Source organism: Lissotriton helveticus, chromosome 4_1 (genome assembly GCF_964261635.1).
Source record: "Lissotriton helveticus chromosome 4_1, aLisHel1.1, whole genome shotgun sequence".
In the NCBI taxonomy this organism is placed as follows: domain Eukaryota; kingdom Metazoa; phylum Chordata; class Amphibia; order Caudata; family Salamandridae; genus Lissotriton; species Lissotriton helveticus.
Genome location: NC_136063.1, coordinates 1,195,390,796 through 1,195,408,871, shown reverse-complemented (window position 1 = coordinate 1,195,408,871; position 18,076 = coordinate 1,195,390,796).

The following is an 18,076-nucleotide window of genomic DNA, read 5'->3' as shown; positions in this document are numbered from 1 at the left end:
TGCTAGGTTTTCTTAGGTGCCGGAAGAGCTTAGGTCAGAAATCCACAGCTAAGCACATTGCCAGAAAAGGGTCCGTATTCACTGAAAAAATGTGATGCGTCCATGTTGTGTTTTGGGTCATTTCCTATCAGGGGTACTAGTCCTACCCACACAATTGAGGTACCATTTTTATTGGAAGACTTTGGAGAATGCTGATTGTGTGGACGTTTGTGGCTCACCACAGATTACAGAACTTTAAATCACAGAAATCTGAGGCCAATGCGTTTTTTTGAAAAATGTTGAGGTCTGCAAGGAATTCTGTGTAGCAGAACCTGGTGAGAGCCGCAAAAGTACCAGATCAGGATTTTGCAGGATGTCTTATTTTAAAAAATTTACAGATTACCTAGGTGCCGGCTGAGCTATGGTTCCAAATCCAAAGCTAGGCACATTGCAAAAAATGGGTCCGTTTTCACTGGAAAAATTGTATTTGTCCACGTGGCGTTTTTGGCCATTTCCTGCCATGGGCCTACCCGCACAAGTGAGTTACCATTTTTATCAGGAGACTGGTAACAGAACCTGGTGAGAGGCACACAAGTCACCCCATCCTTTATTCCATTACGTGTCTAGTTTAAAAAAATGTACAGGTTTGCTGGGTTTCCCTAAGTGCTGGCTGAGCTAGAGTCCCAAATCCACAGCTGGGCAGTTTCCTGTCGCGAGCACTAAGCCTACCTTCACGAGTGAGGTACAATTTCTATTTGGAGACTTTGGAAAATGCTGTTTGTGTGGAAAGTTGTGGCTCCACACAGACTCCAGAACTTTCCATCACGAAAATGTAAGGACAATTTGTTTTGTTTTTACTAAATTTGAGGTTTGCTAGGAATTCTGGGTAACAGACCCTGGTGATATCCATACAAGTTACCCCGTCTTGGATTCCCCTGGATGTCTAGTTTAAAAAATGTTATAGGTTTTCTAGGTTTCCTTAGGTGTCGGCAGAGCTATGGTCCAAAATCCACAGCTAGGAACATTGTGAAAAACAGGGTCACTTTTCACTGGACAAATCTGATGGGTCCATGTTGCCCCATGGGCTGTTTCTTGTCACGAGCACAAGGCCTACCCACACAAGTGAGGTACCATTTTTATCAGGAGACTTGGGAAAATTCTGGGTGCGTGGAAGTTTGTGGCTCCTTACAGATTCCAGAACTTTCCATCATAGAAATGTGTGGAAAATGTGTTTTTTGGCAATGTTTTAGGTTTGCAGGGGATTATGGGTAACATAACCTAGTGAGAACCACACAAGTCACACCACCTTGGATTTCCTTGGGTGTCTAATATTCAAAGATGTTTAGGTTTGCTAGGTTTCCCTAGGTGCAGGAAGAGCTTGGGTCACAAATCCACGGCTAAGCACATTGCCAAAAAAGGGTTCGTTTTCACTGGAAAAATGTGACGTGTCTATGTTGTGTCTTGGGCCATTTCCTATCAGGGGTATTAGTCCTACCCACACAATTGAGGTACCATTTTTATTGGAAGACTTTGGAGAATACTGGTTGTGTGGACGTTTGTGGCTCCCCACACATTACAGAAATGTCTATCACAGAAATGTGGGGACAATGTGTTTTTTTGACAAAGTTTGAGGTCTGCAAGGAATTCTGTGTAGCAGAACCTGGTGAGAGCCACACAAGTACCCTATCAGGATTTTGCAGGATGTCTCATTTTAAAAAAAATTTACAGATTTGCTAGGTTTCCTGAGGTGCCAGCAGAGTTAGTGTTCGAAATCCACAAATAGACACATTGCAAAACAAAGTATCAGTTTTCACTGGAAACATGTGGTGTCCACCTTGTGATTGGGCTGTTTTCTGTCACAGGTACTAGGCCTACCCCCAGAAGTGAGGTACCATTTTTATAACGGGACTTGGTGAAATGCTTAGTGCATAGAAGTTTTTGGCTCCTTGTAGATTCTAGAACTTTCCATCTCAGAAATGTGAGGGAAATGTGTGTTTTCTTTTACAAAGTTTGAGGTTTGCAAGGGATTCTGGGTAATAGAACCTGGAGAGAGGCACACAAGTCAACCCATACTGGGTGTCTAGTTTTAAAAAATGTACAGGTTTACTTTTACCTAGGTGCCTGCTGAGCTATGGTTCCAAATACACAGCTAGGCACATTGCAAAAAAGGGGTCAGTTTTCACTGGACAAATGTAATTTGTCCACGTTGCGTTTTTGGCCGTTTCCTGCCATGGGCACTAGGCCTACCCACACAAGTCAGTTGCCATTTTTATCTGTAGATTTAGCGAACATATGGGTGGACGTTTGAGGCTTTACGCAGATTCCAGAACTTTTCGTCATAGAAATATAAGGAAATCGTGTTTTTTTTTACCAAGTTTGAGGTTTGAAAGGTAATCTTGGTAACAGAACCTGGTGAGAGGCACACAAGTCACCCCATACTCTATTCCCTTATGTGTTTAGTTTAATAAAAATGTACAGGTTTGCTAGGTTTCCCTGAGTACTGGCTGAGCTAGGGTCCCAAATCCACAGCTAGGCATATTGCAAAAAAAGAGTGTTTTCTGTGGAAAAATGTGAAGTGTCCACATTTTGGGCCATTTCCTGTCGCGAGCACTAAGCCTACCTTCACTAGTGAGGTACCATTTCTATTGGGAGACTTGGGGGAATGCTGTGTGTGTTGAAGGTTGTGGCTCCACGCAGATTCCAGAACTTTCCATCACAGAAATGTAAGGACAATTTGTTTTGTTTTTACTAAGTTTGAGATTTACAAGGAATTCTGGGTAACAGAACCTGGTGATATCCACACAAGTCACCCCGTCATGGATTCCCCTTTATGTCTGGTTTTCAAAAATCTATACGTTTTCTAGCTTTCCTTAGGTGTCGGCAGAGCTATGGTCCAAAATCCACAGCTGGGTACATTGTGAAAAATAGGGTCAGTTTTCACTGGAAAAATGTAATGGGTACATGTTGCCATATGGGCTATTTCCTGTCACGAGCACAAGGCCTACCCACACAAGTGAGGTACCATTTTTATCAGGAGACTTGGGGAAATTCTGGGTGGGTGGAAGTTTGTGGCTCCCCACATATTACAGCACATTCCATCATAGAAATGTGTGGAAAATGTGTTGGTTTGGCAATGTTTTAGGTTTGCAAAGGATTATGGGTACCAGAACCTAGTGAGAGCCACACAAGTCACCCCACCCTGGATTTCCTTGAATGTCTAATATTCAACGATGTTTACGTTTGCTAGGTTTCCCTAGGTGCCAGCTGAGCTAGGGTCCAAAATCTACAGCTAGGCACATTTCAAAATAAGAGTCCGTTTTCACTGGAAAAATTTGATTATGTCCACATTGCATTTTGGGCTGTTTACTAATGCAGACAGCAGGCCTACCACACATGTGAGGTAGCATTTTTATTGGGAGACTTGGAGGAACGCAGAATAGTAGAACAAGTGTTGATGCCTATTGACATTCTTTGCATTACTGCCTTCCATATGTAAGACAATATGTCAAAAAGAAGTTATTTTGGAAAATATCCTCTAATTCACATGCTTGAATGGGTACCCACAATTGTTTCTAGGGTTTTATGGGCTTCGCCAGGTTCCTGAGACCCTTTATCTCCTGATGTGTGCCTCAGGACGCAATTGGTGCGGGTTGTTTTCAAGCTAAATATTCATAGGACTTATGAGGAGGGGGCATGCCATTGTTAGGTGTTGAATTGTTGCTGCAACATGAGGCTTCTTTTTTTGGACTAAATTTGATCTATTCTTCCCTAGATCTCGTATGATCTGCTATTTCACTTATCATGAGGCGAAGGAGGTTGGAAAGTTGCTCTGTGTCTACGATATATTTCTTATCGCTGTCTTATGGTGTCCGAGGTCAGGCTTACTGCTTTTTCTGGTATGTGTGAGGCCTGGTGCATTGGACAATTGCTAGGTCTGGTGCTAAGGTGAGCGCAATCTCTGCTCTACTATCGCATGGAGCTATGATAGGCTTTGGGGCCTCCCCTCTCCCTCAGAACATGTCTTCTCAGTCATGTTTGGATCTGTAGTTCCTGGTTTGTGGCTAGTGACTTCCAACCAGAGGGCATACTAGAGGTCGGCATGGTGACCGAACTTCGGATATTCCAAAAAACCCAAACGAAATAACAGAAGACATTTCCAAGAACATGGGGGGGGGCTGAGGCTAACGCAAAGAATTCTCACCAAACTTTGCCTAGGGGCGATAACTGAACCTGGACTGCCTCGCAACTCCGTGACATCTGGCTGACCTTATAAAGCTCTCTATGGACATGACACCATGAGTGTGCTTCACAACTTATTAACTCTTTTGCGTTGTCTGTGTAGGTTGTGGGGCCTTCACTAACCCAGGTGTATGGAAATCCTGGTTCCGCCACTTGAGGACAGCTGTGTTTTGGAATCGAAAGGGGGCTTCCATTTTGTCAGAGGCTCTTAGTTATTGTGAGCACCGCCGGAGCTACACACCATGATGGAAACCTGGGTCCCGGACATAGTGTCAGAGAATGAGGACCTTTTGACCTGGTTATTAGAACCCATCCTATTTAAATGTGGGTGTGGGAACCTGGGTGCCTGTATTTTAAAATTCTTGGTCTGGGAGCCACCCAATGCCCCCTTCCGACTGCCTTCCCCTTTGGGCGTGGCTATCCAAATCAGCCCTTGGGGATTAGCATCAGAGTGGGGCCTTGGCTCCAGCAGGTGCCCTTAATTGTGAACTGTAGTAAGGATACCCGACCGTCAGAGCACATGTAGCAGCCCAGAATCCCAGATGCAAAAAAAAGTTTGTATTACCAACGTTGTCTCATCGGTCCTTCTCTTGGCTTTTGATACAGTCAATTCTTGGGATGTGGGCAAAAGGGGGTGATTTTCTCAGGGGTTTTATCTTACTGCACATTTGCATTCTGTGTTTGTATGAAAGCATTACCTCCAAGAGACAGTTACCCCTCACTGCTGAGTCTGTGGCTTGGTCACTGTTGGGCTAAGTTCCCTGCCTGAGGCAGCTGTTGCCACTTGTATGGGCAACTACCTGCTCCTTTTTGTGAGAGTGCATGGCTGACTGGCCTCACTGTGGCTGAATGTAGGGTGTATTCGGGCTTCCTTGAGCTTTGTTCTGAGGATCAGGATTTTGTGGTGTCCTACCCTGGCCCATCGATCTCTATTTGTGGTATGTTTTTGAACGTCATTGGTCTCCCAGGTGGCCCATCTTGAGGCAACAGTAACATTCCCTAAGGTCTGATGGCTGCCAATCTCTCTGGCCTCTGCCACTACAGCTAGGTTGAAACTCTCTGTAGTTTTGCAGTGGAGCCCCCTTTAAAACTGGTGCCATTTGCACATTTAAGTCAGCGCAGCTCCCTCAAGGGTGCTCTTTTTTAAAATTTGTGTTGGACCAATTTAGTGGAGTCTCTTTGGGCTTTCTCCTGTTTCGCTCTATCCTTCTCTTGTTTCTCTTTGTGGCAAAGCAATACATGAGTTGTATCTCCTGCCAGAGCTTGGTGCTTAACCCAACCACTCTGTTCAGTCAGCTTAGTATCTCGGCGGGCTTCCGGTTTTTGAGAATATTGTAAAAGAATGTGACTTGTGGTCCCTTGTCAGTCCACGGCTGTCCTGTCTCCTATCCCTATTGTTTCCTCATCCTGTCAAGAAAATCAGTTATTATTTCCCCTGGCTTCTTAGTCTCCGCCATTAGCACTCCTAAGTCAGGGTGGTCAGGGATCAGCTCCCTCAGAGGCTTCCATATTCAGTGCCTGTATGAATTGAATGCAGCCCCATCATGCTCTGTGTTTGTCAGCGTAATTGCAGGGATGCGATCTCGGGCGAACACCATATTGGTCTGCTCTCTAATAGGACTATTTAGCAGTCTTTTGATATTGCCTATCACTAGGTTTATTTCCACAGTGTTCTTCTCAAAGCATGAGATCCATTGTCCTGCTCCATCCAGCAATGGCAGTAAGCTTGTCCCTGGCCCCTCTTTATCCATTTGGGCCCACCACAACACATAGATCGTCCCTGACATGCCCTTCTGTAGTATCTGCTTCATCTTTGCTGGATGCAGTCTTCCACTAAGGCCATTTTCTCTGGTTTGAAGGATTCCTACTTCAACCAGGGTCTATCATACTGGTCTTTTATACAGCCCAGAGGGATAGCAGGTTACAGAATGGCCATGCAAAGGTCTCGCCTTCCTCTCTGCCCAAAATTTCCCTTGGGGAAAGACTATGTATATCTATATCGTGTGTTTGGGTGGAGCAGCATACATCTTTGTCTTTTTCACTGCTCCCCTCATGTGCGCCCAAAGGTGCCATCCTGTTTTTCTTATGTCTTTGTTAGGTCAGCACCAGCCTATCTTGTTCCTTGATTTCAATTTCAGCGCCTCTCCTCCATTGAAAATTTGATGAGGCTCAAATCCCAGCCAAAAGTCTCTCCTCTAGTTCTAACTCCTTATGTAGGTGGCGTGCTATTCTGTGTTCTTGCTGCGCTTCCCAGGTGTGAGTTCTTTCTCTTTCCCTCCTTAGGTCATGCCTTTCTCATACATCCTCTCTAGGTTGCCTCCTTCATTCTGAGCTATGAGCTCTTCTTTTCAGTCAGGCTTAGCCATCAAATTCACTCTCTGTTGTTTTGTTATAAGCCCCAATGTACGCCAATATCGGCCTAGGTAGAACACAACATTTTACCTTCATTTTTCCTACCTTGTTCTACATAACAGTTCTGGCACTGACCTTTTACCTAGTTATGTGCTGAATAAATGTCGATAAGTTCTCTCAGAAACTTGCCTAATTTAATATGTATGAGGATTCGTAGTATCATATCTTAATCCCCTGCCCAGGGCGTACACAGCAGGATTGCCATCTTCTGTATATTAATTCTGTACAAAGGTCACCGCTAACCTATGATGACAGGTCCACTATAAATAATGTCAAGCCATTACATATCTAGGTAGAACCTCTGAGGGTATTTTGTGGGTATAAAAGAACCATATCGACACTGGGGAACAAGAGGAGAAGCTTCCACTCTGACACTAGACGCCGAGGTACTGGCCTTCAGAACCTCCAGTACGCAGTGGTCTGCCTTTGCAGGATGTCTAACCTGATGGCAAGACGGGGTCCTTCGTTCTCTCCCATCAAGTAATGGGGTTGGCTCTTTCAAGGGGATTCTTGGCTTTACACCCACATACATGCTAGGTACACTTAGGTGAACTTTAGATAGGGTTTACATCGTACGAGTATGCTTGATTACTGCCATGTATTGATATGGCTGCATATATTTATTATTTTAGCACCATGGTAGAATTCAACCTTTCATTTACTCTGTTGGTGCTTGTAATCCTATATTTCTGTTTCTGTTTAATGATTGTCGCAGCAAACATGTTTTATACTAGAATGACCCTGGCTCAATAAATGCTCATTGAAAATGTCCCCATTGCTTATTCTGTATATCTTTCTGAGACTAAGTGAGCATGATTGACTGAGGTACTGCACTGTTTCCACGATCTCTGAAGGCTTTAGTGTTGTCATGTTCAATAGCTGCTCCTTGGTGAAGTTAGGGAGCTTATATAGGCACTTTGAGCTAACTGGTCTGAAGGCTAACATATCCTTTGGGGGTGTCTGGAATCAGCCTGGACACCAATACCTTAGTTTATGTTGCCTAAAGGCACAACTCCTATGTATTATTAGGAACTATACTACAGTTTCTTTGGCTACCAGGGTAAGACCGGTAGCTTCACTGTCATCATCAGATCCTGGAGGACTGGGCCCCCTTCCTCATTCCCACAAGTGGTATCATTGTCTAAAACAGCTACAAACATCCCTGTCACTTGACTGTGGTCGCCTTAGTCAGAGATGGTGCATGTTCTCTGAGCCACTGGGGAACTATGTGTCGGGTGCGCCGCGGGGGTCGAACGTCTGAAAGCCTTGCACTGGACTGGGGTTGCTTTGAGACTGCCAGGGCCTGCTGGCCGGTTAATCTCTCATACCTGTGCTTAATCATTCATTATTCATTGGGGGCTCGCCAAATTCTACAGCTTGTGAATTTGAGTATCCTTATGCGGGAAGAATAGGTGACAGCATTTCCATACCTGCATATTTTGGGGGAGGTGCTGATGCCTTGTTTGCTATCTGCAGTGCAGGATTGTTGATCTGGGCCTCCTCGAAGAAGGCCATTAGCTCTAATAATGCCTCTCTCTTATCTTTCTATTGACTTGTGTATTTGGTTTGTATGTATGTTCTCATGTGTTTAAGTATGTTAGTGTTGAAAATTCCCTCCATTGACCAATATGTACCTTTGTATGTGTGTGCAATTCTTGACAAACCTTATTAGCATTTTAGCCTGTGCGTGGAACTGAGGTTGCATTTGTTTTAATGGTGTCTCCATGATAAGTTTGAGATGTATAAATACGGTATGCAGACATCTTGCACAGTTAGGAATGGCAGTTCTTCTGATTGCGGTAGACTTGTTCCCTGGTGTGAGCTAGCACCAAGGCAATATGTATGCCATCAATTGCTTCAACCAGATGTGAATGGGCAGCTAAATAATAGAAATGTACCTTCACATTGGTCAAATCCTGAGGTCTTGGAAACTGGATGAAGCTGTTGATGTGTCTCATCATCGAAGCAAGGACTTCATGTTGCAAACCACAGAAAGTTGGCTGTGGTAACATGCCTCCAGATATTTCCACTCCTACACACACACATAGTATTGTCAAAATCAGTGCTCCCTCGCAGTCGTAGGTCGCAGCACACCCGTCTCGCAGCGGGCAGGAAGACCTCAATGATCAAGCATGCTACCAAGGGTCCTTTTGGTGGGTGAGGGGTATTTTAACAAAGATATGTGCTTTCCCAGATCTTAGGAACCACACCTTTTTTGGGGGAAGAACACTTTTGCAATATGTTACAAGGGTGGGTCTCTATGTTTATTACATGTCACCAGACATCCTCATTGCTGCATGATACAATACCAACAAATGCCAAAAACAACTACTAGATTATCTTAAGATGGGCACAAAATTCAAGAGAAGCAGAAAGAATACAAATTGGCACATGTCCTACCTCCATCGCTCTTCCACTGCAAGCGCGAGGAGGTATAAATATGCTGCATAGAAACAGAGAACAGACTGGCTTTTGAAGAGAGAATGAAGGCCTACGGCAGCCTTGTAAGAGTTGTGCTTCCAATATTACATCTGATGGCACCTCTGTAGCAGGAAGACCAAGCTGAGAGTGACCCAAGTGTAACGGGGTTACAAAGATTCACGTGGCAGGAATATCATGCAGACATGAATTTTAATTTTACAAACCTGTGCTATCTTCATTTTTTATCCACGGGCAGTGAACGAAGCAAACAACTCCCGAAGTAAGAATGCATTTCAAAATGAGGTGTCCCGGCACCAGGGAGCCATATGGTCATGCTATCTTAATGGCCCTAAACTATCTGTGGATGTAAATAACGCAGCACTGCAAGTGTAGTGTAGTTCCTATTATCCCAATAGGCTCTGCGCATTGGAATAATACCTTCGATAGTATAGGCCTAGACCAGACGTTAACTAGGTCTTCTATTGTCGATATTAGACTTAAAGTTTTGGGTTTTGCCAGCTAGCTCAGAGTTCACTAGAAACTTTCTCGAATAGGCAAGGAGGAGTTGAACCTCCCTGGATAGACAAGAAGGGATTTAGTTTCTGACAACCATAGAACATGACAACTTTGCTCTCCCCTAATCAAGAGTGTATCTCTAGAGTTGTGTGAAAACAAAAGACAACTTATTTTACTCAGTCAGTACGTGCATTCTTAGTCTCACCAGATTGTAGAGAAAAGGAAGAGACGGGCGTGTTCAATAAAAGATGTTATTTATTGATCAGTCTCTTTTCTCATACAAGAGAAATGGATCGATATTATCGCAATACTTATGGTTAAGTAAAGTGCATACAATAAAAGCAGAAGTATAAAATAATACTGTAAAAAAATTTATATGGTTTCTAAGCCATAAGGTGGTTTAAAATGGATAAAATAGATACATACACATATACATTTGACTAATCGTACTCAACTGGTGTTTCTAACTACGCCTACCCCGGTGTACCTGACCTAAGCCTAATACGTGGGCGGGAATAGAAAGTAGCAGTTTAAGTTAAGTTTGTTTTGCCAAGTGACTGACTCAAGAATTCTCTGCAAGGGGTTATTCAGTTCTGTACCTGGAATCTAGGATGAATGAGGGATGGTATCTCTCGTCTCTGGTCTCGATATTCCAGGCTGCCTGCGAGGGCTACCCGGAAGCGCCGGAGCTGGATTTCTCGGCAGGAGAAAGCAGCGTCTCGTTCTCAGCGCGTCAGGAAGACGGGGCTGCGCCAGCGGGGTCTGCTCTGCTCTGGGCTTCGGCAAGTCTGGCTGCTCCGATCTCGTCACCACCGCGTGTGTTTGCTTAAGGCAATACCGGTAATATTTATACCTGTAAGGTGCCGAGATTGACGTAAGGATGGACATAGATACGTCAATAAGGATGTCATACGATTTGGTCGTTAGCACATTCTTTTGCTGAAGTTCTCGATGAAATCAAAACAATGGCCGCAGGGTTTTTCCCAGGTTGTCATAGGTTTGATTTGTTTTGAGAACTCCGTATGCCTTATCAGGGGCTGGAGGAATATCGCTTGTCTAATTAGATGGCAAGCGTTATGACCTAATCAGATAACACGTTCCTGTGCCGTAGTGTGGCTTAATCAGATAACGGTTTCTGCATCATGGGATGGCTGCTAGTTAACTAGTTAACTTGTTAACCAGAACAGGGTCAGGAATAGGGGGATCGATACAGAACCTATAAGAATACATCACACCCACTCCACGCTAACTATGGCCATGTTTACGAATCTAGGCATAGTAAAACATACTGTAGAGTATCGTGTATACCTTACCACCCCAAAATACATGTAATGCATTTCGAATAATGTAATATACGGAAAAAAAATATTCACATGTACTATATGCACTCAAGCTGTAGAATAATGCTAAAGTAATCACGCATATGTATACATTATTGCTAATTGGTATATGAGAATTTACACATGAAATGGCTCTTAATACAGAAGAAAAAAGGTTCGAGACCATTTCATCACAGAATAAAAATAATTATGAACATACCAGCGGGCAGCTAATGTCTATAAAGTTTCTAAAAATAGAAATTTTAGTTCTCTAAGAATAGTTCTTACTTTAAGCAGAAGATAAGTGTCCCGAAAATTCGTAAAAATATTTTGGGGCTGCTGAAAAAATCGCTGTCCGTGAACTGGAGGGAAAATTGTTCATGTTATTTTGCTATTAAGTTGAAGGCCAAATTCAGGGTGTTGGGAACGCCGTGTGCTAGCTTGCTTAAAAGTCTCTATTTCTGTTCTGGTGAGAACATCATATCATTTAGACTGTTGAAAAAGCTGTCAACAGCTTCCTGGGAGAGTTCCACTAACTCGGAAAAAGGTGTAACCATGCATTCGTGCGCATGATTGTCTCCATTGACGTTTTGATTAGTATTGCTGACAGAAGGTCGTACCTGATCGATGCTGCTTTCATCTTGAACTCCACTACCCCTTAATCGTAGTGGTGAAGTTTCCACGAATGCCGTCATCAGGATTGGCAGCCGTTGAGGGCAGCACAAAGCATGAGCCTTTATCGGACCCAACAATGTTTCTGCATCCATAGGCGCATCCGATTGTAGCGTCAGACAGGTGTCCAACACGCATTCTTCTCCGCACAGCAAGCACCTTAATACAGGTAAAACACATCGATGCCACATTGGTCGAAATGAAAGAAACCAAGTCATGTTCAGGTCTCTAAGCCGGGATAGTCCCAGGATTTTTGATATCCGGTCCCGGTATCCAATGGCTCGGATTGTTTCTTCCCTTGTCGCAGGTGTTTTGTCTGTGACATGGTTTGCCATAACGAAATATCAGGACCAAGAATAGGATTCCTGCAATTAGTCCTAAAATGAGGGGAAGTCCGCCAAAAATCGAATGGACGAAATCTGGAAAAATACCCAGTATGGCTTTGAATGGTGTTAATGCCATCGAAAATACTGTCTTAAATACTTTTGAGACTCCACTGGTATCAGAAATATTTAAGATTTCATTCAGGATTTCTGCGAAATGTATGGGGGAATTAGTTGATAACAATGAGTGAATCTCTGCAGTCGTCCTTGCGACTAGGAGATCATACGTTTCTTTTGATGACGTGAGTCTGGTCGGCGTCTGAAGAAGCACTGTTTTCATTCTGCTTAAAGTATCTATTCGAATAGAAGTAATTTTCAAGTTAGGCCATGCCCTTGCCTCCCTGTCTGGAAAGGAGCTGGGGAACAATGAGTGTCCACAGCACATGACCTTCGCAGTCGTAGTTACGAGATAAGGAGTCCCGGGCATAAGACTACAACATCTGCGATCCACAATTAGAATGTAACTACCATTATAGAGTCTTTTAAGGAATGGTTCTATCTCTGTTGCAGGTGCGCCTAGCTGGTGACATGAAAGGTTATTTGAGTTCCCTTCACAGGCTCCATGCAAACTAATTCCATTACACAGAAGTGTACCGCTTAGTGACATCGCACAATTATTGCCACTAAGAAACACTTTCTGTCCTTTATTACTGACACATGCATGTGAATAGGGCAAGTTCCATGTTGTCTTAATGTACCCTTTTCCCAATTTTTCGTACATGCCAGCCTGTATATATTTTTGGCAGTATTGAAACCTGAAGGTTGATATTGGAATATTAATTATCCCATGTATTATCCATTCACTGACAGGTCGTTCTGACATTGTCACTGGTAATCTCTCGAGTTTCTCAATGCTCAGGATTGTATAATCAGCACCCTTTTGTGCCATACTGATTTGTTTATCAGTAAGGTTAAAGATATTGAATAGTGACGTTGTGTTGATTAAACGCCAAGGCACATAGCCTGAACCCAGATTTTGTAACGTCCAGCCAAGCTGTACAATAGAACGCAATTGAGACTGACCGTGTTGTAACAACAGTAAGTCTTGCGATATTATGTCGATTGCTGAAGACACAATGCTGTCCAAAGAAAAAATTCTGGAGGACAGAGTCATTAACCCATTGTCCACTACAGAAAGTGATTTTTCCAAATTAATACGGTCAATTTCCCGTATACTTTCTGCTGTCTCAATTTGAGTTACCTTCCAGGCCTCATTGTAAGCTGCATATACAGAGGCTGCTATGAAGCGTTTTTGACGCTGTTTGCGCGGTCCCATAATGAAATCACGCAAGTCAGCACCATCAGTAAGTAAAGTTAGGTGTTGCTTAATTTCTGTCAGTGTGGAAGTTTGTAGCCATTGAAGGCATAATTTGCCCACACTGTAGGTGGTTATTATCCCTGGGTGTTGTCTTTGGGAATATCTAGGGTCTGGCCTGGTCAATTTGAACCCCTGTTTTTTGTTCAGGAATCTGTCTTGACAGTTATTAGTATCTGTGGGCCAGATCAACCACTGTTTCCAATCAGGATGTGTTCTGTTTTGGTTTAATATATAGTTTACGTCTATCTCTTCATCTGTAGAGCTATTGCTGTCCATTGTTGGCTTTGGAATAGACGGTTTATTTAAGTCTTTGATTTTGGCTAAGCCAAGACAGGTGGTTTGTTGAACAGTGTCATTTAAAAATATAATTTGTTCTGGGATCATGCAGGCTCTAAACAATGATTCTATATCTTGTACTTGCCATTCTTTTGTACCCCAAACACTTTTAACTTCAACATTTTTGTCCCAATAATCAAAACCAAAAGTATTCATTTGCTCAAAAAATGAGTCTGAATATATCAATTTCGTGTTTGTTAGCATGGTCTTTGTCCCTGTCTTATTTGACAATTTGAAATAAAATGTTTCAGCATTACTTGTGTTGAACCCTGAAAAGTATGAATATTTGTCGTAAAAGGTTCTTGAGCTTCCTTTTGGAGGGGTTGCACAATGTTCCCATTGATTATAATTTAAAACATTTCTAGGTTGTGCAGATTTATGTAGAAAATGGTTACCATAGTGGTTGTAACAGTACATACTATCATAATTAGTCGAACCCTGCAAATAATCATGTTTGGTAAATTTAGCAGACATCACTAAGTCAGACATCATATTATTTATACTTTCAAAGTCCCAATCATCAGCAAATGAGCTTGTTTTTACAAAGTCACTCAACGAGATCTTAATTTGGTGTGGATATTTCAGGATCTCAACCGGACCATAAATTTCGTAGTCAGTATTGTCCCATGCTACCCCACCCGGTATAGGATTGGCTGTGAAGTTGACTGAAGAAAGTTCTCGTTTCTCGACGTGTGAAGATGTGTGTGGCTTGAGGATCAAGTTGATTTTCTGACTTGCTGTGTCCATTTTAGCATATTTTCCCTCAATGAAGCGTCCCAAAGTTAGTACCATGAAGAGCCAAAGTATGAGGATAAATGCACCAAAGCCCACCCAAAATTCAATCCATGGAGAAATCAGATATGTTTCTTTTAGCTGTTTCAAAAGTTCTTTAGCTTTATCTTTAAAGGTTTTTGTTGATGGCTGTGTTTTTGATTCACTTAGGTCTTCAGAGGAATCATCGAAGTTTATGAAGTAGCCGGATGCAGTTCTGTCAATTGTTCCAATTGCTTCAGGATTACTGTTTCTTGCATATTCGTTTGTTACTTCATTGTAGGTTGGTGTGTCTCTACTAAATCTTTTTATTTGGGTTTTCAGAGGTTTAAGTTCCAATGCATTGTTGCATAGTCCTTGTTGTTCTTCTGTAGGCGTTTCGAATGTGATTAGCCTCTTAGTTTGGACCTCTGTATTGGTAGCAAATCTTGGTGTTCTACTACTTATCGGGAGTCCACTTGGCCTACTGTTTGTTATCGGCCACATGATTGTGGTTTTACCAGGTCGATGGATACAACTCGGTTCTCCTTTTTACCAGCAAGCGGCGGTAGTACAACTGATCTTGTCCCGTTGATAGACAAGACAGGAACTGCTTTTCTGTAAGAAGGCCCGAATTCCTTCTTTACCGCGATCTTTTCTCTGACTAGATCCCCGACTTTTGGAATCCAGACAGGTCTTGCTGGGACAGGTGGTGGTTCTTCAGTGGTTGTTGGCTGCTGTTTCAACTTTATGTTGCTCAGGTCTTTTCTTGTTTTGTTTAAGTCCTGCAAAATAGCCAAACGATCTTTGATATCAAAGCTTTTTTCCTTTACCACTGAAGTCTGACTGTCAAGATCTAAGACTAACATCCTAGTTCCAAACAATAATTCGTACGGACTGAATCCCTTCAGAGAATTTCTTGGCAGGTTATTTAGACTACGTTGGACACTTATTAGATGTTTGACCCACCCAGCTCCCAAACCTAATACCTTTGCTGTTATAGATTGCTTTATGTCACGGTTTTTTCTTTCTACAATTCCGTTCCCCTCAGGGTGAAATGGACAAGAGTACCGCAATGCAATGCCCATGCTGGTCATGGCCTCCTTATAAGCTCGAGAGCTAAAAGCAGGACCCTGGTCAGAATGCAGCATGCCAATTGCGTATGTGCCGATAAAGACACACAAATCTTTTATAACAGTTCTGGCGTCAGCCGAGCGCTGGGGCCACATCCATATGAATCTCGTGCATGAATCCACTGCGACCAGGATATATTTATAGTTACCATCCCTTTGTAAGGGACCACAGTGGTCCAGATAGACACAGGCTAATGGTTTATCTGAGATTAGAAGGGGCGTCTGCGCTGGTCGTCTCACCGTTGATACTTTCATTCTTTGACATATTTCACATTCTAAAACATAGTTCCTTGTTTGTCTTCTCATTTGTGGCCACCAGTATCTCTGTTTTAACAATGATACTGTGGCTGAGACGCCAGCATGTACAGAAGCGAGCCCTTCGTGTGCCGCTATTATTAGTCCTAACCTATGTTCCATGTTTGGAATTGCCCTATCCCCCACTCCAGGGATTCGAGCAAAAGGAACATTGTTTGCATCAGTTATGTATGAGTATTTTACTGGAAAGCCTTTCGGGAGTGTTTCTATCGAATCCTTTTCTGTAGCGCTGACAGCCTGTAATATTTCGCTGTCTATTTTTGTTTTTGACCGTGTGATGGCAGCTACAGAAGCCGTTTGCACAGCTGCCTTCGCGGCCTCATCAGCCAATGAATTCCCTGCAACGTGAACGCCATCACGTTGATGACTCAGTGTATGTATCACGTGAGTCTTTGGTAGTTCTTTCTGTAAAAGAACTACTTGTTCCCAGAGCATTTTATGCTTGATTGTGCCTCCTTTTGCATCCTTAAAACCATTCTGAAGCCAGATCTGCAAGTATTCATTGTAAGACTGGACGCAATAATACGAATCGCACACTATGAGTGTGGGGAATTCTCGATCGGTATTTTCAAGCGCCATCTTGAATGCTAGCAGTTCAGCTCACTGAGCTGTACAGTCTCCCAGAGATTGTGTTTTGGTGATAGCTGGTTTAAATTTTCCTTCGTGCCAGCGACCTTTAACAATCGCGCACGCAGCACTGTAAGCTTGTTTACCCCCCACTGCGGGTTGTGCTGATCCGTCTGTATATATTATACAGCCGTAATGATCTAGAGGCAGAATTTCGGTCGGCGGAGGACATTCGAATTCGTATTGGAGAAATTCTTGTGTTTTTAAATTGGAATCAAATTCGTATACCACGTCTGTTGCAGCAAGAGAATTAGCCCACTGTATCCACCTTGGATGTAGTGCTTTAGCATTCGGAATGCTTGCCTTTGTTACCGCCTCCAAGGCTGGTATCGGTGTCACGATTATTATTCGTTTACCTTGTGCCAGGGCTCGTTCTTTTGCTATAGCTGTCTGTGTTGCAGTAAGAATTTTTTCCGTTGGGCTAAATTTCATTTCAGCTTTAGTGTATAAGTGTGATTTGAATGCAATTGGTACCTTTTGTCCCTCGTTAGAGGTCAGGTATGTGAATCCGCATCTTCCTGGGATGACTCGAATCACAAGATTGCGTGTGTTATCACGTGTTTCTAATTTTGTTTTAATTAACATGTCTGTTTGTAAGGATCTCAAAATTTCTGTGTGTGTTTGAGTCCAATTGGTTCTTTTAAAATCTGGTTTTATTAGATCATAAAGGGGTTTGACCCTTTCTGCGTAATTTGCAATGTATGTTCTTCCGAAATTTAGGAAGCCTAGAATTGACTGTAGGTTTTTTAGTGTTCTAGGTGCTTGGAGTACGGCACATTTCTCTAGGAAATTGTCAGCCAGGCTTTTGCCTTCACTTGATAATTCATATCCTAAGCACAGGACTGTTAGATGGGCAATTCTAGATTTTTTAAAGTTGAATTTGTAACCCTCTGCTGCGAACCCAAGTATTATGGTGTTCACTCTCTTCAAGTGAGTATCCAAGTCATCATCTGTTAGGTATATGTCATCGACATAAGATAATGCTTCGTCATCATATGTTTGTAGTAATTCTGTTACTCTCGCTGAGAATACTCCTGGGCTGTTCTTGAACCCTTGGGGTAACCGACAGAATTGTTTTTGAGCGCCATTTATTGAGAACGCAGACAAATATCTGCTCTCTGGTGCTATATTTTGACAAAAGAATCCATTAGAGATGTCTAATGTTGTTTTGTATTTTTTGCGCACTATGTTATTCATTAGCGCTGCACTATGCGAGTTTTGCACTGCAAAAGTTTTGCAACATGAGTTAAGGTGTCTGTAATCCAAAACTAGACGATATGAATTGTCTGGTTTGGAGACAGGAAACAAAGGGTTGTTCATTTGTGAGGTGCAAGTTTCAATCACCCCCTGGTATTCTAGTTGATCTAGGATTTCTTTTACCTGTTTTTTAGCTTCTTGCTTAATTGGGTACTGTCTTTGTGCAGTAGGTTGTGATTTTAACTGGATTTTGTGAGGAGGAGAGTCCTCATCCCATCCTACGTGATTTTTATATAAAGCAGGAGCTTGAGCTACTGCCCACTTTCTAGCAAGTGTGTATTTTTTATGAATTGGGAATTGATTTGAGAAGGCAGGCATAATTATTTCTTCGCCATGAGGGCAGTCCCTGACAAACTCTGGTGGCCAGTCTTTTTCAGCTAGAAGGATGTCATAGCCCTT